Here is a 23,376-nt window from a genome sequence, read left to right as displayed (position 1 = left end):
CAGGACCCGGCACTTGGCCTTGCTGAACTTCATACAGTTGGCCTCAGCCCATCGGTCCAGCCTATCCAGATCATCCTGCAGAGCCTTCCTACCCTCGAGCATCTCGACACACGCACCTAACTTGATGTCGTCTGCAAACTTACTGAGGGTGCACTTGATCCTCTCATCCAGATTATCGATAAAGATATTAAAGAGAACTGGCCCCAGTACTGAGCCCTGGGGGACTCCACTAATGACCGGCACCATTCGCCATGGTTCCATTCATGGACCGGTTCCATTCACCACGACTCTTTGGACCCGGCTACCCAGCTGGTTTTTAACCCAATGAAGTGTACGCCAGTCCAAGCCATGAGCAGCCAGTTTCTTGAGGAGAATGTTGTGGGAAACAGTGTCAAAAGCCTTACTGAAATCAAGGTAGACCACATCCACAGCCTTTCCCTCATCCACTAAGTGTGTCACTTTGTCATAGAAGGAGATCAGGCTCGTCAAGCAGGCCCTGCCTTTCATAAACCCATGCTGACTGGGCCTGATCGCCTGGTTGCCCTGTAAGTGCCGCATGATGACACTCAAGATAATCTGCTCCATAAACTTCCCTGGCACTGAGGTCAAACTAACAAGCCTATAGTTTCCCGGGTTCTACCCTTCCAGGTTTCCCGGGTCTACCCTCCAGCCCGAATAATATGTAGAATTATTGAATTGTTTGAAACCAGGAAAAAATAAAATAAATAAATATAATATAATATAATATAATATAACATAATATAATATAATAATATAATATAATATAATATAATATAATATAATATAATATAACAAAATAAAATAAAATAAAATAAAATAAAATAAAATACATAAAATAAAATAAAATATTGGGGACTTTTGTTTCAACCTTGATGAAAAATGGATAAAATGGATTTCTGGGTAAAAGCAACCAGTTTGCACAAGATGTATAAGTAATTAGGAATAAGTTCATAGGATAGCGTCCAATGTTATTGATGCCTTTAAAACATCAGTAAACATTTGCTTTAACACTTTTGCTGATGTAACAATAAGTAGAGATTATGACAGGTAATGTAGCCTTTGATTTCTATCATTTTTCCCCACTATAAGCTTGAGAAAAATGTTTTTTAATGCATGGACTGTGCTCCTAGAGTATTTCTTTGAAGAAGCTGTCACTACATAGCGTAATGGTAAAAAAGAAATTAATTACATTCTGAAAATTGACCCAGCTAAGTAATCTACATAATGTTTGAATGTCTCAATAGTAATTAAAAAATAAAGAAATCTAATGGTAAGTAAATAATTGTGCTGACTACAGAAAACTTCAGCCAATTGAAAGAAGCTATCCATTCTCACACTTAGCTGGTGAACTCGTTAAAATGTCAGGAGAAAAATGTTTCAATAGTTTGGTTCTGGCATTTGGATGTCGCCAGATTAAAATAACACTTGCAGATGAAGAAAGAACTATTTTTGTGACACCCACAGGGGTTTCAGTTCCATGGAATACCTTTGTGACTCATGAGTGCCCTAGGGATGTTTCAGTAGGTAGTAAATGATCTTTTCCAAACTTTTGAGATGTGAAGATAACTTCACAACTTAGATGACTTCATTTGTTTCTATGAAACCTGGAAAGAACATCTGTTAGGAGTGAAAAGGAATTTTAAAGTGAAGAAAATGAGCTTTGTTTTGTAAGAAAGGTACTTCATTTTTTTCAGATACATAGCTGATGAAGATGGGCTTTTCAAACATCAGAAGGTCAGTATTATGAGAGCATGTGAATGGCAATGTGATTTGCAACTTTCAGAGAATATCTGTGTGAAAATTTACGTTGCAAGCCAAAATTATTGTATTTACTGAATGACTCTGAGAACCATTTATACTTTCTGGAATCATTGAAAGAGAAAGAAAGTATCTGTAAGCCATACTGTGTCAGGTATTTCAGCTAGTTTAAGTTGGTCACCTACGCTATTTCTTTTATCAAGCAAGTGATAACTTGCAACAAGACTGCAAGCTCTTGTTTAGAAAGACACATGACTACCTGGAAGGAAAGATTTTCCTATTCCCTAATTTCAGATATCTATAGGTATTTTTGGACATCTAAATATTCACTTTCTAGAACGTAACTTCGGTCTCATGCCTTTCAACAGTGTTGTTTCTCTGTTTTCTCTACAGAGGGAGATGGAACTACTCAACTTTGCGTTTAACTTTTTGATGGTTAAATTTAGATGAGATGAATCTCATGCTTGTATTTCTTATTGTACATATGTATTAGGTATGGATTCCACACAGTACTGAGACCATACTGAGATATTATAACTCCTTATGAAGTGATATTAAACTCTTTATTAAGTGATATTATCTGGGGTGATGTTGATATAGATTTTCTATTTTGCTGAATGTTCCATTCTTCATTAACTTGGCAGCCTGTTAAGAAAAGCAAGGTTGTTACAGTCCTCATTTAAAAGAGTGATAACATATTCAAATGATGCTTGTGAAACAGGAAACAGGAACATTACAAGGGCTTGGATTACTTGTAGTAGTTCTAAAAGTCTAGAGAATTTTGATACTGAAATATATCAGAAATGATAAACTCTGTAAATGAATGTCTGTTGCGCCAATGAACACCCCTCTTCAGAGAGCAAGTACCTTTTACCTTGCTGATGAGGACAGCGTGCTCAGCCATGACATCAAAGAGCCATATGCAATCCTCCAGACTAACTGTGGAACATGAGGAGAGGCCATCTGAGACCCATATGGAAGCAGACTGCCTGCATTTGAATGAATTGCAGAATACATCTATTTCTAAAGCCCATTTGTGTGTTTTTAAAACTTACCTACATGTTTCTAAAGCTTACTTATGTGTTAATGAATCTATCGGTGAATTTTGAAGTCTTGCACCCTGCTAAACCCTAGCAATTCATAAAAAGACTGCCATCATGAACATCATGACATCATTAAAAAGGCAAAAATGCTAGTTGTAAATCAGTATTTGTTGAGAATGTTCCTGAAAAATCTGGAATATGATGTAATATTTCCATCATCTTCATACAAGTAAAGTATGTCTGTGAATTGGTTTTGTATTGGTATCAAGTGTCTTCAAATGACTGCTGTTTTGCCATACAGTTATGCAGAATGTCACCAGAACTGGAGATAATTATATAGGCAAGACAGGTTCCCTTCCCATATAGATTTGGTATAATGCTCAGTAGAGAATAGTGAAGCAGTACAACTTTTTTAGTGCATATTCAGCTTTAGATTGTAAAGATCATGGCCTTTTTTGGGAAAGGTTAGGTATGGATTGCTTCAATATATTATCATACCATGAAACAGCAAATGTTCCAATGAATATTTAGGTGGTGGTATTTCAATAGCTTTGAATACTTTTTTTTTTTTCTTCTCTTTTAACCCACCATTTATCAAATGCAAGTCCTAGAAAAATGCAGCTGGACTTGTCGAAGCATCCTCCTTAATTCTGGTCCAGAAGCTTTTGTCACATTCAGAATTTGTTGTAAAAAATTGCTTGCTCTTTAAAATGTCATTCTTCTCACTCCCCTCCAGCCCTTGCAGTAGTTAACTTGCTTCACTTTAGAAGATTTCTGGGGCACTTGTAATACCAAGTGGGAGATCGCAAGAGGAGCATATTTCCAAGTGACATTTGTAAAAAAATGCCAGCCTGATGCCCTGAGAGCAGAGCAGGACATAAGTAAATCCACTGAAATCGTTATTATATCTCAGAAGGATAACATCATTAGAAACTGGGTTTCTCTGGTTTTGATATTGGGTATTATTACACTTCCCTGTTTTTATTGCTATATACGTAAATGCTAGAAAGCTCCCCAGAATTTAATAGGAAACACAAAGGGCCATAGGAGCAAATAGAAACCAGTGCAGCTTATACTTTGTCAGTGCACCCTGTTAAAACATTAATTATCATGCTACCCATTTTTCTTACCCGGTCTCCTGTGCAGTTTTAGAGCTATAATTTCCATAGTTCTGTTACAAAACAACATTTTCTTTTCCTGATCTTTGCATTTCTCTAAATCCTCAATTTAGATAGCTACATTTTCCCCAATTTTGATTCTCACAAATACAGAAAATCTTCAGAAACTTCATGCATACTTACCTGTGCAAATGTATTTTTTTTTCTTTCTTTTGTTACACTTACAGAAAAGTTAGGCAAAACTATTACTGAAGTAATTTGTAACCAGTTATTTTAAAATAAATTATTATTGCAATGAAATACATTATAGGGTAGTTTGGATTGGATTGGAAGGAACCTTAAAGATCATCTAATTCCAACCCCTCTGCCGTGGGCAGGGACAACTCCCACTAGATCAGGTTGCTCAAAGCCCCACCCGACCTGGCCTTCAACACTTCCAGGAATGGGGCATCCACAACTTCTCTGGGCAACCTGTTCCAGTGCCTCATCACTCTCTGAGTGAAGAATTTCTTCCTTATACCTAATCTAAATCTACCCTCTTTCAGTTTAAAACCATTACCCCTTGTCTAATCACTCCACTCCCTCACAGAGTCCCTCCACAACTTTCCTGTAGGCCCCCTTTAGGTACTGGAAAGTCGCTCTAAGGTCTCCCTGGAGCCTTCTCTTCTCCAGGCTGAACAACCCCGACTACCTCAACCTGTGTCCTTAGGAGAGGTGCTTTAGTCCTCTGATTATCTTTGTGGCCCTCTGGACTCACTCTAATAGGTCTATGTCCTTCTTGTGCTGGGGGACCCAGGGCTGAATGCAGCATTCCAGGTGGGGTCTCCCGAGAGCAGAGTAGAGGCGGACAATCACCTCCCTTGACCTGCTGGCCATGTTTCTTTTGATGCAGCCCGGGATACGGTTGGTTTCTGGGCTGCAAGCACACATTGCCGGCTCGTATTGAGCTTCTCATCAACCAACACCTTCTACTTAGATCCTTCTCCTCAGGACTTGCTCTCAGTGCATTCTCCACGCAGCCTGCATTTGTGCTTGGGATTGCCCCTGCCCAGATGCACAATCTTGCATTTGGCCTTGTTGCGCTTTATGAGGTTTGCACAGACCCACAAAGAAAATATTTTAAAGGGTGAATATTTGTGGTTTATTCTTAATCACAAATATCCTAGTTCACCTCATAAAGCTGTACCAAAATCAGTTATAAAAAAAAAAAAAAGAAAAAAAGCATATATCTTTAATTCTGCTTTATTAGACTTTTGAAATTAAGTAATAAACATTAAGCGTCTTACAAAAATAATGCCTTTTAACAGTATATATTATAACACCTTACAAATATAATGCCCCAAAATAACTGCTTAAGGAAAGAACTTTGAATGTTTCTTGATTTATTATTTATTTATTTATTTATTTTTATTTGGGATGTAGCCAGATGCTGTCTTACAGAACAGCTGGAGCTATTCAGCAGACAGCAGCTCCATAGCTGTTAGCTATCACTCCATGCTTGAGATGTGATAACTGAATGCATGACTACTGCTGGCCCATTTCTGGCCATATAAACCAGATTGTTTTAAGGAAGCAGTACAAGTCATTTAGGCAAACTCAATTTAATTATACTGAATTGAACTAAGAATGAACCCAGAAACATACCCACATTTACCCTATCTAATTGCACTATAGTGCCAAAACAAGAGGCCCAGAACTCCTACACAGGCACTGAAGAGAAAGAGACAACTTTAGAAGGTGATTCTTTCCATCTGAATTACCACGTGGAAGTATTTCATTCTCTTTATCAACTATCAAGAAAGCCTGAGCTACTAATTTAGATTAAACTCCCCATTAGGGCACACAAGTTGATGTCTGTTTTTAGGCATAAATCAAAGTCTCCAAGAATGTGGGTGATGTGTGAGCTATTTAGTGGATGAGGACTAGTTCCTTCTTAAGCAACAGCAGCCGTTTTGTTTTTTTTTGAACAGACATATTAACTTTTTGCAAGATCTCTAAGATAAAGTCATATTGTCACTGCTTGCAAGCCCTTTTAAGTGCTTTCTTTCAAAATACAATTTAACCTTTACATCAAAGAGAATTTGTTAGTGACAACTTTTAGAAAGAATACCTATATGTAACAACGAGCTTTTGGGAGGAAATGTATGAACAGAGAGTATGTTTTTGCAGTTCTCCCATTTTGTAGTATGCTATTCTTTTCTTCTGTGCGGGCAATCAATCTTACAAACTAGTAAAAGAGAAAAGGTAAAACCCATGCTCCTTAATCCTGTTTACTTTCCTTTGATTACTATGGGAGGAGTGGGAGGATTCAATAATTTAGTAAAGTTGAAAGGAAGCAAGTTTTGAGCAACTGGATCACTCAGTTGTTTTTATATTGTTATTTCACCTATATTAAGTATGAGTATCTCTTCATTGCAGAATTAGCCGAAGTGCTACAGGTATGAGCATCCAAGCCAGTTTAACTGTATTTATCAGTTACGTTCAGGCTATTTAAGACTTCTCTGTCTCTGTTGTGAGCAAATTATGTCCTACATGTCTTCTCTTGCAATACCTGTTGTTCTTTAGTCTTCTTCTAGAGAATATGGAAGAACTTTCATGTCTTTATAGGCTCAAGGGAAGAAAATGACTTGATTGTGAGGAAGCTGTGAGGCTGTTTGGCAGATATACTCAGTATAAAGTGGGCATCTTATTAACAGTCCCAATCAGTTAACCTCCAAAATGTCAACTGCCTTCCAAAATGAAAAGCCAAAGCCACTAGTCTACAGGGATGAACCTAAAATTGTGTTTCTATGAGTTGCTGAACTAATCTAATGGCTCACTGATACCAAAATGTATAGAGATCCTCTACCCATACTTGCTGCATTATGGGTACCTGTTGGATCCACAATTTCCCAGTCCAAAAGAAAAATATCTGCTATTTATTTGTTGGTTTAGTTTTCAGTAAAATAAGCCTGTTTAACTGGATCGTAATCTCTCAGGCACTTCCGCCAGCACTGTGTAAATGGTAGAAGTACTGTGCCAGTATTGGAAAGAGAAAAGAAGATCAAGAAGAGTAAGAAAAGGAGGAAGAAAGGGAAAGATAATGATGCTGACTTGCAGCTGTACCAGTAAGAGTAGAGGTAACTGTAGCAGAATTGCTTTTAAGTTCTTTCCTGTTACCTGCAGGACTGTACATGGATGAGATAAAAAAGAGCTCTGGAAAAGAACAAGCATAATTCTAGATGTCCCAAACCATTATGTGTTCTATATTTAAGTGTATTTTTTCTTATATCTCACATTTTATTTCTATGGGATTTTGCAACAGATAAACAGTCTTAATCTATTTTTTCTTAATATATATATATATCTCTTTCTATTACCACCTTCAACCCTCTTAAGAGTTCAGCATCTGCAAAGTACAGACTTCTTAGTAGAAGGACTTAGCCTCATCAGATATTCATCTGTGCCAAAATGGGGGACACTGACGATCATTACTTTTTAGGAAAATGACTTGAACATGAGACAGTGGAAGGGTCATGACTTTTCCTGTGTATTGACATTCTAACAAGTCTACAAACACATCATTTGTATTTGTAAAAGCAACCATAAATTTCAACCTTTCTTTCCCTCCTTCTCAGATCAACCATTTCAGTTCTGTCACGTAAGTATCAACTCATGTAATTAGGTGTAAAGAGGCATGTGGTGCCAATATGTAGTACTGGCACAGAATGAAAAAAGTGACATTTGCAGGGTAATGCCAACTGTCCGCATAAACATACCATTGCTTGACTTCTCTGCTGACTTGTGAGTAGGCAAAATGCCATCCCAACAGACGTTCATGACTTCAGAGAGGCAAAATACCATGTATGTAGCCTAATGTATTTGCAGGGAGCACAATTCCTACTAAGAATGTCAACTCATCCATCTGTCACAAAAATCCAGACCCACAGTTATGGGAATGAGCCACAAATGACCCATCTATAAATTGGATTAGTTTCTAACAAGATTCTTCTCCAATAGAGAGAAAAAAAAAAATTGGCCTACTACCCCATTTTAATGTCTAGGATTACAGATAATCATTTTAACAAAGTCTAGTGTCTCATCTGCAAAGTCATACATGATGGAGCACAGTGTCTATGCACCTGCTTCAATGTCCTGCCAGCACGTTTTGTGCTTTGCTTTTCATATGAACTGGATTGATTCTAAAATGTCTAATGGAAGTAGAGCAGGAAATACCACATCTGGAGAAAAAACAAACAAACAAACAAACAAAAACATAAATTATATATTTTAACTAGGTTAAAAGACATATAGCAGCCAAGTTTTTTTCAAAACTGAAGAAAATACAACCTTCACGAAGGAGCTCCACCCAAGCTAATTAGCCCTGCTGAGAATTCAGCTAATTAAATTGGGCACAATGCCCTATTTAAGGAAGTTTATCCTATGTGTGTATGTTCTTAGGTTATAATTTTTTAAGAAGTTCCTGGGACACATGACAAACCTTCCAGAGGAAAAATAAATAAACAAATAAAACAAAGGAATGAGTGTATAAGATTAACTGAGCACACCCAAACAGAAAAGATTTGAAAGACTCACAGAAAGACTTGGAAATTCGCATTTTATGCATGAGATGAGAAAATGCTTTGGAGAAGTGGTCAGCTAGAGAATGTGGAGAATTTCCCTGGAACTAGAAAGAAGTGAATATATTTTCTTATAATAATAATTAAAAAAAAAAAAAAGAGTTTTGGTGGCTGGACTGAAAACCAGAACCTGTTTTTAAGGGCACAGCTGGCAAAGTAGTTTCTATTATTATTATTGTTAATAATAATTATTATTGTTTTATTCTGTTTTTCCTAATCACATTTACTCATTCAAACCAGCAAACAAAATATTCCCAAACTATTCTTCAGCATGGAATGGTGCCTAACTATACTATTCCATTCTCTTAGCTTCCAAAACACGGTGGTTGAATCTATGCTACCTGTTGAGAATGGAGTCTGGCTTGTACTAAATCCCAAACCTCACTAGGAACCTGGATATCTGCTTATTCTCCCAGGTTAAAAGCATGCTAGAAAGCATTTTAACAATTTAACAGCACAGGCAATGAAGTTCTGGTGCCCAGGAGATCTCTCTGGCAATGTTTATTTTACTACTGCAAGCATAACCGTAGGCTTCTTTATTCAGACTTGCATATTCTAGTCTAACAGGCTAGAATATGTCTACGAAACGTAGTAGACATTAATTTTTAGTCTACTAAAACAAAACTAAAACTAAGTTTAAAAATCATCCTTTCTCTGGATTGGAGAAAACCTAAACAGAACTACCTCAGAACTCTGGCAGATTTTGAGCCCTGTCACACCAAAGTCATACAACTATATTAATTTCAGCACCTGCAGAATAACATCTGGTTGTGCAGCTGGTGATGTTGAAAGGAATTTGGCTTTAACAACCAAGGGACCCACTTTAAGAATTGAGCACTGGAAGGTGGAGAGAAGATCTGCCTGACAAAGTGGCGCCAAGATCATCTTTGCAAAAGGCTAGCCAATGTGGTGAGGAGAGATTTAAACTAAGAATGACACAGATCATGGTAAAGTGCAACAGAAATCAGCAGTGGTGGAAGCACCTGATTTTCAGAATATTAAATACCCAGTTTTCCTAAAATGTACTTATTTTGCTTGAGTATTATAAAAGTTTGCTTACTTCTGGGAAAACAAAAACAAAACAAAAACAACAACAACAAAAAACTAGTTTTGGTGAACTGATGTTTCAAAAGAAAGTATTTTTGCCACATGAGCAATACATACACACACATGCAATGAATAAACTACTGATGGCAAAAACTATGGAAGAGAAAGAATTCCTTCAAGATGGCATGTAGACTTAGTTTACATCAGGCGTGAGATTAAGCTGTCTGTCTGTGCATCTGCTGTGCAACTCAGTTGTCAGTCACATCCTGCTGAAAAGAGCAGAGTTCCAGCTGAGTTCCACAGAGGAACCCAACAAGATAAATTTCTTCAGCTTCTCTGTTTTTTGTTTGTTTGTTTGTTTGTTTTTATTTTGTTGTTTGTTTTGATGCTGTAAACAATAAACATATTAAGATAGTCCTCTTGCATGGACAGACAGTGGAAAATAGCAATAACTGTACAAAACTGTATAATTGGTCATTATACAACATTAAACTAAATATGATATATTGGAGTGCATTTTTAAACCACTTTAAGTCAGCCAAAACTCACCCAGAAGAAAAACCTGGGAAAGAGGTTAGCTCTCTACTCTCTAACTTGGACTTAACACACTTGAAAATCAACAGATAAAAGGAAGCAAATTACTAGGGTACCACGGTGAAGCATTCTGAGAGAAAAGCAATTGGGGAATGAAAGTGTGACCTTTAATAGTAGTTTTTAACTTGGGTATGGGGATTCGAGAGAGAGAGAGAAGCAATTTCTCAGGTATCTGAGACCCAATTATGTGACTGCAACTTGAACTGCATGTGAAAGTGGAAGGGAAAGGACTTTTGGCTTTAAAGAACTGGCATAATATTTTCTCTGTTGCCAATTTTGCTAAACAAGTGAGTGCTGTCGCGTTGTGATGACAAACTGCATGTGTGCATTCTAGATGTTGCATAATGTGAAGGAAGAGAAAGCTAGTTTCAACAAAAAAAAATATTTTGATAGAGCTATAATATTTTCATAGGATGTCAGGCTACTCCCAAATACTTTATATTCACAAGTAGTTTCTGTGAAAAATTACTGTTAAGACAGACATCTGAAAATGTAACATTTTTGCATTTCTTTCTGAAAAAGAGAGAAAATATGGGGAATAAAATTAAAATATTTCCTAGTGTTAAAAATGGGTACTTTTGCATGAAAGAAAGCTGAGGTTTAGCCAAAATTTAAAGCTAAAGATTTGACTAAAAGCTAAATAAAAATAATACAAGCTCCATGTATTTGTGTATGATTGCTATGTTTGCCATGTGAGTGTGTAAATACATACGATATGTTCAGAAAAAAAATAGATTTTTTTTTCTTGACCTATCAAGTCTTCCTTATTTTATTTATTTATTTATTTTAACAAGGAATTAGAAAAAAAATAGAAAAAAAAAAAAGAAGAAGAAGCAGGCCAGTTATTTGCATCACTTCAGTCACTCAGTCACTTGGCTGTTGCCCCTATAATTGTATTCTTACACATAAATTTGCTCTTGGCCAGTGCCAGAAACAGGATACCATGACAGATGGACCTTTGATTCAGTGGCATACTCCTCTTCTAAAATTCTTTTAATAGCCATGCATCTTAAGGTAACAGCCACCCTCTTCAGTGTATCGGGCACACTAATATTATTTAACTGACCTGTAATAGTTACTAAGGAGATGGTGATAAACATCAAATCTACACTGCAGGACAACTAGTGTTCAAAATTTTCATGCAGAATTTTAAGCAAAATCAAATTATTGATGCTAGCAAACAATGAGGAAAAAAGCCCACACTTTTACAGAAACACTCGCTCAAGCGTAGTCAAAATGTGATTGTATCCACTAGAACTTAGATAAAGTCTTAATGTAAACTCATCTTAATAATTTATTGGAAAAAAAGGACATTTGTTGGATGATAAACATTGTTTTCGGGGAACATTAACTTATAGTTTTTATTGTTGTGACACAACAAATAAGTGCTTTCAAGTGAGAGACAAACTGGACTGAGTGTTATATTGTTACTATAACTTTTTGTAAAACTTTTAGTTAAGACAAACCATAGTAAAGTTTCTGCATTTAGTGAAGTATCTTACTTGATGCGTAGAACAGTAATAAAATTATAAGTTTTAAGAGTATCACCACAGGCTCCAAGCAAGGAAGTTAAGGAGGTGAGAGAAAGGGGTGTAAAAGAGATACGTCTTCAATTTCATGTTATTAAGTATAAAGGAATTATCAAAGCTATTTATTCATATTACCAGTGGCAATTCTAGTGATTATTTTAGCTAGTGGGGATTTCAACAGAAAATTTTGGAGTAGATTTTCCTCTCTGTGCCCATGTTAATGTGTGTGATATGTAGGCAAATAACTCAGTGGAGGTCTAGGAGAACAATATTGGACTGAGCAAGAAATGTACTGGTTATTCATTATTAAAATAATGCTAACGAGACAAGAACATTTAGATGCCATAGGTTAGAAGACAGAAAAAAAAGGCCATTAGTCTTGTACACTGCTTGCCGCAAGGGATTTTCAGTGGGGTGGCTGCAAGAACAGAACTATACCACTCAGTGACATGTAATCAAAAATGCATTTGCTCAGCAGGATGGATATAGTGAGTGGATAGCAATCTTATATTCTAAGATTTGTATTCTGAAATGGGCATACACACAGACATACACATATACATTGCACACTGATACCATTCAAGTTCCCAGCTCCTCTGAGCCCTTTTGTCATGAACTAAGGCAAACAGGATGCTCGATTCTGGCTGGCAAATGGGGAGATCCCCTCTGACAGCTACTATGCAGGCACAATAGGCATCCTGCTGGGGACAGTACCTACTGTTTCAGCATGTTGTGGTGTCAGGCTTGATGCATACCATCAGCACTTTCACAAGAGGAAAATACGACGCAGAAAGATTTTATTGAGCTTTATCAAGTTCTGGTGGGGATGGACCCCAATACCACCAAGATAAGAGCTGTTGCTGCCAATTCCTAAATAGTGACAGTGAGCAAGCAATTTGTTATCAGCAATTTATCCAAGCTGATCTTCCCTTGATGACCTTCATAAATACATTTTCCAACAGGAACAGCTCATAGAAAATTCATTAAACATTTTACATTTTAACTTGGAAATTATGTTCATTAATATCACACAGTACAATTTTTATTTACTACTTGACTATTTCTGTAACTAATTTTTGTACTCTGCATTTTGGATTAAGTATCAGATAAAGACTAAAATTTGATTCAAAAAAATCCTTATGCATTTTAATGTCAGTTTTCATTAAAATTCTTACTGTAGTGTTTGATCAGATGAACACAGTATTTTCAAATCAAACAAAGAATCACATATATTTATTCCCAGAAGGGACTCAGATCAATTTTAAAAGAAAATTATAATGTTGGAAACATCTTTAGAATTGAAAGAAGTAGGCTATCACTTGAGAAGTGTTAAATGACAAGACTCCTAAGGATATCAGAGGCAATTTAGCTCAAAATGTTAAATTACAGATGTAAATTCACATGTTTTAGGGGAGTCTGTGAGTGCAAACACACAAGGACGTGCGCTCATATTCACACTAATGAAATGCACTTTAGTGTTACTGTAGGATTTATATCACATTTTATTGCAATCAGTAATGTATTGAATGATTAACGAATTTCTAATAAATGGAAAAAGGTGTTTGAAACTGAATGTCTGAAATTACTGTTCTGAATAAGTGTGGAATGTTTTGCTACCTTTTTTGTTCCTTTTCCCTGATAATGATTCTGATCTGAAATGGGTGGTATTTCAGTCTTACATGGAATCACAGAATCATAGAATATCCTGAGTTGGAAGGGACCCACAAGGATCATTGAGTCCAACTTCTGGCTCCACACAAGACCACCCAAAAATCAAACCATATGCCTCAAAGCATTGTCCAAATGCTTCTTAAACTCCGGCAGGCTCAGTGCTGTGACCATTTCCCTGGGGAGCCTGTCCCAGTGCCCGACCACCCTCTCAGTGAAGAACCTTTTCCTAACACCCAGCCTGACCCTCCCCTGTCCCAGCTCCATGCTGTTCCCTTGGGTCCTGTCGCTGTTCCCAGGGAGCAGAGCTCAATACCTGCCCCTCCGCTCCCCTCGTGAGGGAGCTGCAGGCCGCCACGAGGCCCCCCCTCAGCCTGCTCTGCTCTGGGCTGAACAAACCAAGGGACCTCAGCCGCTCCTCATACATCTTGCCCTCCAGACCCTTCACCATCTTTGTAGCCCTCCTTTGGACACTCTCTAATAGTTTTATGTCCTTCTTGTATTGTGGCACCCAAAACCACATACAGTACTCAAGGTGAGGCTGTACCAGCACAGAGCAAAGTGGGACAATCACTTCTCTTGACCGGCTGGCAATGCTGTGCCTGATCCTCCTCCCCAGGATACAGTTGGCCCTCCTGGTTGCCAGGGCACACTGTTGACTCATATTCAACTTGCTGGCAACTAAAACCCCCAGATCCCTTTCTATGGGTCTGCTCTCCAGCCTCTCATCAGCCCATCTGTACATATATCCGGAGTTGCCCCTTCTCGGGTGCAGAATACACTTACTCTTGTTAAACGTTGTATTGTTGTTGGTTGCCCAGCTCTCTTATTTGTCAAGATCTCTCCACCCACAACCGTGTCAACAGTTCCTGATATACAGTAATTGTGTTTTTTGTTGTTGTTTTGTTTTGTTTAATTGCTGTATGAGAAAACTATTTTACGTTTTAATGTTTGTTGTGAAGTATGAACTCAAGTTAGTGATCTGATTAGATAGAGACAACTTACCACTCTACTGTGTTTTCCCCAAGCTAGTATTTATGATGGGGGATTCGGGGGATGTTAAAAAAACTATGCTGTCCCCCTTTCTTTTTCTTCTGCAATTCATTTTGGACTATGCAGAGACAAAGCAGTTCAATTCCAATGGTTCCTGTGCTTAGCCATTAATTTTATTCTTTGTAAGTAATAATCCCATTCTGTTACTGTTTTAGTCACTGAATCCTCTAAGGCTAAACCCTATGCATATTACACTGAATCACAAAGTGATGTTTTGCCAGTACATAAAGTTGTTTTCCTGGTATATTAAATCTTACTCTGTGTTGTGGACAAAGATGCAACAGAAGCGCTAGGGCTTAAGCTAGAAGGTGTGAAAAACACTGTGTTTCTAAATGTTATTTTCTGACTAAAAGTAGAAGTTAATGCCTGAAAAATTAGGACTATATTTTGGCAGAAAATGAAAGCAAATACAAAAAAGATTGACTAAAATAACTGAAGATTTCTGAATGCAGTCCATTATGCCCCAAGTCATTCTGTGGCTGAAAAAATGTTCTTCACGCTCAAACCATTTATTTTTCATGTCTTGTAATAAGCAAGCTCTAAGCACAGTTCACCGTGAGATAGATTTCCTTCCACAAGGTTTAGCCTCCCTCAGTTCCAACCTGTTGACGGAGTTCATTCAAGAAATTTATCATCAAGGGCCAGTGACAGAGAGGTCACAACTACTGATACATCTCATACATTTTTATATAGAATAATTGCCCTCTGAAAAAGAATACATCTGCAAACATACAGGAAAGTCCAAGAAAATATTAATTTACCTGGAATAAAGAGTAAATGTTGACAGTCATATAGGAGTGCTATCACTTCAATCATAATCCAGTTCTTAAATCTGTACAGAAAAAGAAAGTTAGAAACTAATATTTTTCCAGGAGGTAATTTTGTGCAATTTATGGAAGTGTACTAACTTATCTGGTATGGGGAAAAATAAGGCTAATAACTCCCACTGTAAATCGTTATCAATGTATAGTTCATTTCACTGTCTAACCAAAATTTGTTTCACTGAATGGAAGAGAGAAGAATAACATAGAAAGATGTCTAGTGACACATTATTGGACTGATTTCTGGACAGCGTGACTAGCAGAGTAGCATTTTATTGCAGTTTCTGGAAAATGATTAATTAGATGGAAAGACCTGGAAAAAAGTTATTGCAATATCATTCCCAATTTGGTTATTTCATGAGACTGATTAAAGAAAAGCTGTGTCGCTGATACTTGCTTATAAATATTCAGGTTATTATTCATACAGCATTAACAAATTCTTTTTGAAATCCCAGCAAATAATCTTTCACATAACAAAGTAAACGTCTGTTTATTGATAAACCACTGGGAACTTTTTACTGCCCCTCTGCTCTTGCCTCTCAGGTTTGTTGTATGTTGTCTTCCAACATCTAAGGAGGTACATGCATTACAGCACGCTGTTTACCTCCACCTGTGGACAGATTGCTAGCATGGCAGTTAGCTCAAGTTTATCTGTTTTGATAAATAATTGAAGCTCAAGTATTACCACCTGAAATCAAGGTCATATGATTAGATGTAGGTGTTTGCTATGTGCACATCTACCTCTGAGCTGTTCATATTTCTCTGTCAGAATGACTAACTCAGATACAGGTGTAGGAACTTGTACTTCTATATTTCAGTTAAAGCAAAAGTAAGATTCAGTCCTTGGTATCCAAGGAATTATGTTATGAATAAACAGAATAAACAGCACCATGAGGGGGTAAACAAATTCATCTTAGAGGCAAAAGTATGCCAGAAGTCTCTGAAGTCAATAATTTAGTGTCCTTCTGTAGTGCCCTGATCATGTAATTTACCACATTGCTTGTGCTTTGATTTAAAGAAAAAAAATATTTTTTTAATAGAAATTTATGCATATATACACATATATGTTTAGGCATATGTATGATAATATGACAGATATATGCACACAAACACACATATATATACAATATACATACAAAACATTTTTTTAAAGTGCAGGCCTCTTTGTTGTAGCTATTGTTAGTGCAGATAACAAAAAATGGCCTAAAACTTCCTGATACTATATAAATATAAAACATGATGGATGGACCACTTGGTGCGTAAGGAATTGGCTGGATGGTTGAACTCAAAGAGTTACAGTCAATGGCTCAATGTCCAAGTGGAGATCAGTAATGAGTGGTGTTCTTTAGGGGTCAGTATTGGGACTGGCATTATTTAACATCTTTGCTGGTGACATGGACAGTGAGATTGAGTGCACCCTCAGCAAGTCTGCTGATTACACCAAACTGTGTGGTGTAGTCGACACACTGGAGGGAAGGGATGCCATCCAGAGGGACCTAGACAAGCTTGAGAGAGAGACTTGTGCAAACCTTATGAGGTTCAACAAGGCTAAGTGCAAAGTCCTGCATTTGGGTAGGGGCAATCCTAAGCACAAAGACAGGCTGGGCAGAAAACGCATTGAGAGCAGCTCTGAGGAGAAGAACCTGGGGTTGTTGGTTGATGAAAACTCAACATGAGCCGTCAATGTGTGCTTGCAGCCCAGAAAGCCATCTGTATCCTGGGCTGCATCAAAAGTGTGGCCAGCAGGCCAAGGGGGGTGATTCTGCCCCTCTGCTCTCATGAGACCACGCTTGGAGTACTGCATTCATCTCTGGGGTCCTCAGCACAAGAAGGACATGGAAGTGTTAGAAAGAGTCCAGAGGAAGGCCACAAAGATTATCAAGGGGCTGGAGCACCTCTCCTATGAAGACAGGCTGAGGGAGTTGGGGTTGTTCATCCTAGAGAGGGGAAGGCTCTGGGAAGACCTCATTGCAGCCTTTCAATACTTAAAGGAAACTTATAAAAAAGATGGAGATCAACTTCTTGCTCAGTGAGATAATGATAGTACAAAGAGTAATCATTTTAAACCATTTAGGGTTTAAAAGGTAGATTTAGATTAGGTATTTGAAAGAAATTCTTCACTATGTGAAGTGATGCACTGGAATAAGTTGCCCAGAGAAGTTGTGATTGCCCTGTCCCTGGAAGCATTTAAGGCCAGGTTGGACAGGGCTTTGAGCAACCTGATCTAGTGGGAGTTGTCCCTGCCCATGGCAGAGGGGTTGGAATTAGATGATCTTTAAGGTCCCTTCCAACCCAAACCATATGATTCTATGAGCCTTGTACTGCAGGACTGACTGAAAGAGGAGGAGGTGGAATTTACTTCAAGTTGTCTAGGCAGTGCCTGCTTCACTTTATCTCATTCTGATGGAGCATTTTTGCTGGGAATACATGAGGAAAAAGCAGAAGTCTTGGGGAGGAAAAACAGCTTCCAAAAATTTCTTATAAAATGACTCAGACAATAGACAAAGGCTATCAGTTCCTAGGTTTTCCTAGTAACAGGCACAAAAGTAGCAGCAGTATGTCATTGTCAGATTATTTTCATTAAAAAGAAAATTCATTATATCATTGTTATCTCTGCTGAAATCTCCTTGTTCATGATAACTTAACTGATCTAACTATTCATATAATTGTCATAAACTTAGTCAGTTAGCTTCTAGACATCTATCTAAGTTCAGACAGCTGAGTACCACCTGTGGCTAGGAATCCCAGCTTTGTAGACAACAAACAGGTACTTTGGAATGTAGCTCTTCTTACCCATCTTACCTGAGATTTACTATCTATTTTTTTCATCCTTATTTACAGAAAGATCTGAGCAATTAATTTAGACAAGATGTTCAACTGCAAGATTGTGGAGTTAGCTGCAAATATGTTATTTTTATTTTATTCCTACAGAAAAGAAGTATTGTACAGTTCTTTCATTTAGACTCATTGAAGGTAGTTCATATATTAACTGTAACCAGATTTGTGACTGATGGCAGCCATTAATATCCACTAATATAGTGCTATATACACAGATATATGCACATGTTGTATTTAGGTTCATTAATCTAAGTGTTTCAAGGAGAGCACTTCTTTATCAGGTTTTCATAAAACAATTAATTGATGCAAATTTGCCTTCTGTTCTGCACCATGTGGCTTTGAACATTCATAAGACTCAGTATTGGAACTCAATAATGAAATTTAATTTCACAATTTCAGCATCTATAACTGGGGATTGTATACTCATGAACCTAACTCTGCAGTTTTCCTGACATTTTTTCCCCCCACTAATGTGGAAAAATCCCTCCTGTTCCAAGGACATTGTAATCAGAAGAGTTTAGAAATTCCTTCAGAAAGCTAACAACATGAACTTCAAATGCATGTGCCCCATCTGCTTTGCATTCTAGTTTTAACATGCGGTACAAAGTGCCTAATAGTTTGGCCATATCCTGTAGCATACATAATGGATCCACAGATACTGTACTTTGCAATACCCTCCTTCAAGCCTATTCAGGATTTTTACTGGTTATGGTATTGTGATTAATTCTTTTTACCTTCACAGAACATTTCTTCACCTTTGTGTGCTCCACCAATGCACTTCCCCAAAAGAGGTGTAAAACAGGACACACACATATTCTAGGAAAGACATGTTTGGAATAAGATGCAATATTTGCACTATGATCAGTTATTTTGGCATGGACAGTTCAGAGGAGACTATTTCATCAATCATTGTTCAACTACACACATTTGTGACAATGATGAAAAGTTTAGAGTGACTCTGACTTGGTTCTCTTGTAATTTGGTATAAATTTGTCTTCAGAGAAGCCAATGACACCTTGTCCTATTCTACAGTCTTTACAAAAGAAGGTGCTGTCCTGAAGACTTAAATGAAAAACCCTGTGCAGATCTTTTCAAACTAGTTGTTATGAGAAGAAGAATTGGCTGGTAGCAGCTATCAGCTTTCAACTCATCTACCCTGCAGGTTGCCTGGAACTCAGTATAACAGGTAGAATTACTTCCCTCTCAGATTTCTATGAAATTAGAGGAAGATAACACTCCCTCTCAAAACCACTTTCTGTCCTGCTATCACTCCAGTGTATGTGCTTCACCAAGCTCTCCTGAAACTGAATCCTTAGATGGCCTCCACAGAGAAGTCATTAAGAAACTGGTTCTGTTTCTTCTTGCCTCCCAAGGCTCATCTGGGTTTGCAAGTTTTGGTGGTTTTGTTGCTGTCGTTGTCATTGTTGTTTTGGTTTGGTTTGTTTAGTTTCTTTTTTTTTTTTTTTTTTTTTGGTTTGGTTTGGTTTGTTTAATTTTGTGGGTTTTTTTTTTGTTTGTTTGTTTGCTTGCTTGCTTGCTTGCTTGGTTTTGATTTTTTGGCCTTGCTCCACAGTACTGTTCCCTTAATCTGGCTTCAGTTGTATTTGTACCTCCCTGGAAGACAGGGTGTATATTTCATATACACTTTTTCTGTCATTGTGAATATCTTGGAGGGACACAGTAGCTACCCAATTTGTGTGGTCCTGTCCTGTTCAAATGCAGAGCATGTGATGTAAGCCTATGCTGATACAACTGGAGAATCTTTTCCAGTTGTTGTGTTATTTTCATAGATTCCCTAATGTTCATCTTCAAGTTCATTTATAATGATTGAAGATATATATATATAGATAATATATGTATATTGAAACTCAGGAGCAAGCTCAATCTTGATTCCTGTAAGTATATATGGATACCTGGATACCTAGATATCTGGCTTCGGAGGGTGTATGAATAAGAGCTATTAAAAAAAAATGCAAAGTAATAAATTATCCACCCAGATACATAAACCCTAATGATAAATAACAAGGACTCTCTAAGGCCACTGATTGACAGGCTACTGAGATACTCAACTAGAATTTAAAACTGATATAGGGGAAGGTAATAAGACAATAGTGGATCTCATAGGAAAGAGCAAACCTACAATGGAGTATTTCCTGGGGTTTATGGGATTGTGTAATCTCATGGAATGTTTTAAGGGGATTGCAGGTATATGTACTGTGGGATGTTTAGGAAAAGTGCCATGACTGGGGAAAGGTAGGGATCAAACTGTGACACCCACAAGCATGTGAAGATGGAGAGGAATGAGTAATTCTCTTCTGGCTAAACTCTGCAGCTTATCACTTATTATTAAATCCCATTCCTTGCTCTTTGCTGTGTGACCTTGCTGTCTGTTCTCTGTGTGATGTTTGTTGGGGTGTGATTCACTATCGAACATCAAGCTGGACTAACTGATGAGTAACCCGTATCTGGCCTGGACCCAAGGTCTGAGCTGGTGACTAGCTAAGGGTCTCAGGGTCCAGCATGGGTATCAGACTTAAAGCCCATGCTAATATTTGAGGTGGTTTTGTGAATGAGGAGAGTGAGGGTATGTGTATGTTTCAGTGGTTAACTTCAAATCTGATGAGATGGAAGAGGCCCAGGCTGTCTTTTTTCAGGTTTATAGGAGCACTGCTGGTGTTTATGTGGGTGCTGGAAAAGACTGCTGTCTGTGTTGGCCTGTGTGGCCAGACATAATGAAGAGAGATAGAAAATATACTGTTTAAATATTTATTATCATAAATATTGTTTTTCTAACATTTTAACTCAACAGTTTTAACTCTACTTCACAAAGGATCAAATTGTCCCAATCACACGGTGACAAAAGCATTCACACAGGATTTACTAGTTAAACTTTACATTTCTACTTGACTTTTAATGACTGTTCATATTTGCAAATATACAGAATAAAAACTGCTTTTGGTTTGCCTGTCCTTAGGCTTTGCTGCCACTGTTCACCCTCTAAAATCTTCTTTCTGCAGAATGTGTAATTACATCACATATTGAGGAGTATTAAATGTGAACATGCGTACACCTTTGCATCGAAAAACATAACAGTCCCCAAAGTATCTGTTTTTACATTTGACCTTAACAATGTGATCAGGTTAACAGTACAGTTAAGGTTAATGAACCAACTATTCTTAGACTAAACAGGAAACACATGCACTAATTTTACTGTGTAAATAACTGCTCACTGTCAGTGGTCTTTGTATTGCTGTTTGCACCTCTAAACTAATATTGAACAATTATTAAAAAGATCTCAAGGAAAGAAGCCATTGATGGTTTCTAATGAATGGCACTCTAAGTGAAAGGTTTTGCTGAAATGTTTTTATTCTTTTGACATATATGTGTTTGTAACATGATATTACAGACATCTCAGCAACCTAATAGTATTATATGGAAATTTCTGCAAAAACTAAACTAAATGCTAGTGCTTGTCTAATAGTCTATACTTTAATCTGGGTAAATACAGAAAGTCTTAGCATGATGACAATACCAGTGCAAGATTGACAGCTAAATTCTTGGTTTGGTGAAGATGAAAAAAAGCCACAGGTAAGAAGATATGAACTGCACCACAAATACATCTTTCAGAAACATTTTACAGCCTAGCATTATAAAAAGAACTTGACAAAAAGGCTTTTTTTTTTTTTTCTTCTTTTTTTTTTTATTGTACAGAAAGGAAATTATAGTATCTTTTTCACCTGAGTCAACTGTGCCATTCCTGACTTTCCCAACTGAAAGGCGACAGAGCACCCTTGGTATTGGAAAGTGAACTCAGTAGCCAAAAGTTTTTTTAAGCAGGAATACAAAAGATTATTGTGAATAACCAACTCTGTATGCCATGTAAATGTGTTGCATAAGTAACAGGTATTTGCTACTGTGAGCAATGAGGTAATCAGATACTACTCACATAAGAATTGTACCTGTGTTCATGACAGAGGTATTCAAATCTATCTGGGGCACTGTTGCATCCCACACATTAACATGTTCCTGGTTTTATAGAGAACAAAACTTTGAGATACAAAACTTGTCAAATGCCAACCAGAAATGGATTCCAAGGTGGACAACATGTTTTATGCAGATGGAGTATTGCTCTCCCATAAACACCAAGCCACTGTCCAAGTCAGGACTTTTTCATTAAATATGTGCTAAAAATTATCAATGTAGAGGTACCTGTGATAATTATGCAAGAAAAAGTGTTGAGGAACATGAAATCACACAAGAGGCTTGCTTTAAAGCTAACAGTCATTATAGAGGACAGTCATTATATGTGCTCTAGCCTATAGCTCTAGGCTACCACCAGAGCTCACCTGAATTTGAGCACTGCCATTCGTCTGTTAGAGGTCGCCTTCCCTCAGTGCCTGATTCTGAAGACACTTTAATCAAAACAAATTGGGTTACTTTAAACAGTGCAAATAGCAGGTCTTCTTTGTTCCAGGTCATTTTGACTGATGCAAACTACAGAGTACTAGTAACAGCACTTCTGTAAGGAGATCTAATGGGGAGAATAATCTCAGGTAGAAGAAAAAGGGACAACAGGGCTAAAATGGCAACGGTAGCCTTTTCTCTTGATACAGCTGAGTCACAAAGAGGCTGTTTATTCACAGTATAGAGGTACTAATGGTAGGTATGCAGCCCCAGTGATACTAGTTGTGACAGGCTAGGAAATAAACATCAGCAGCAATGTGATCTAGGGATTAGCAGTGCTATAAAGCTGAATAATGAGATTCAAGCAGAGGCCGATTCAAGAAGAGTTTCAGTATTTTAGCCAGAATCCATATTCCCTTGCTATGAGCATATATCACATTATCAGATACAGCCAGCTCAGCAAGAGTCAAGGGTGGAGAAAGTCATTGCTGCATTTTAGTGTGGAATTGACAGCCATAGGTTTAACTATACCAGATGGACAAACCTGTGGCATCTGAACAGTTCAAGTGTGGATCCATTGCAAAAACTGTGATGTGAATTGCTGCGGGCGAGCTCTCCTGGTGGAAAGCCTTCTGGATTTGCACCAGAAGTGAGGAAATGAGCCAGCAGTGACTGTTTAAGCCAACACCAGCAGGTCTCTCAGGACTCAGCTGTCTGCTCATCCCACTCTCAGTCCACAGTAAAGTGTTACATAAATAACTGTCTAAGGAGAATGAATATTTTCTGACTGTGAACTGCTCTTGACTCCACCATAGGACATAGGTTTTTGATGAAGGTAAGATTTTTGTTTGTTGAGATACTTG

Source organism: Cygnus atratus, chromosome 1 (genome assembly GCF_013377495.2).
Source record: "Cygnus atratus isolate AKBS03 ecotype Queensland, Australia chromosome 1, CAtr_DNAZoo_HiC_assembly, whole genome shotgun sequence".
NCBI classification, from domain to species: Eukaryota; Metazoa; Chordata; class Aves; order Anseriformes; family Anatidae; genus Cygnus; species Cygnus atratus.
Note: the sequence above shows the minus strand (reverse complement) of the source record.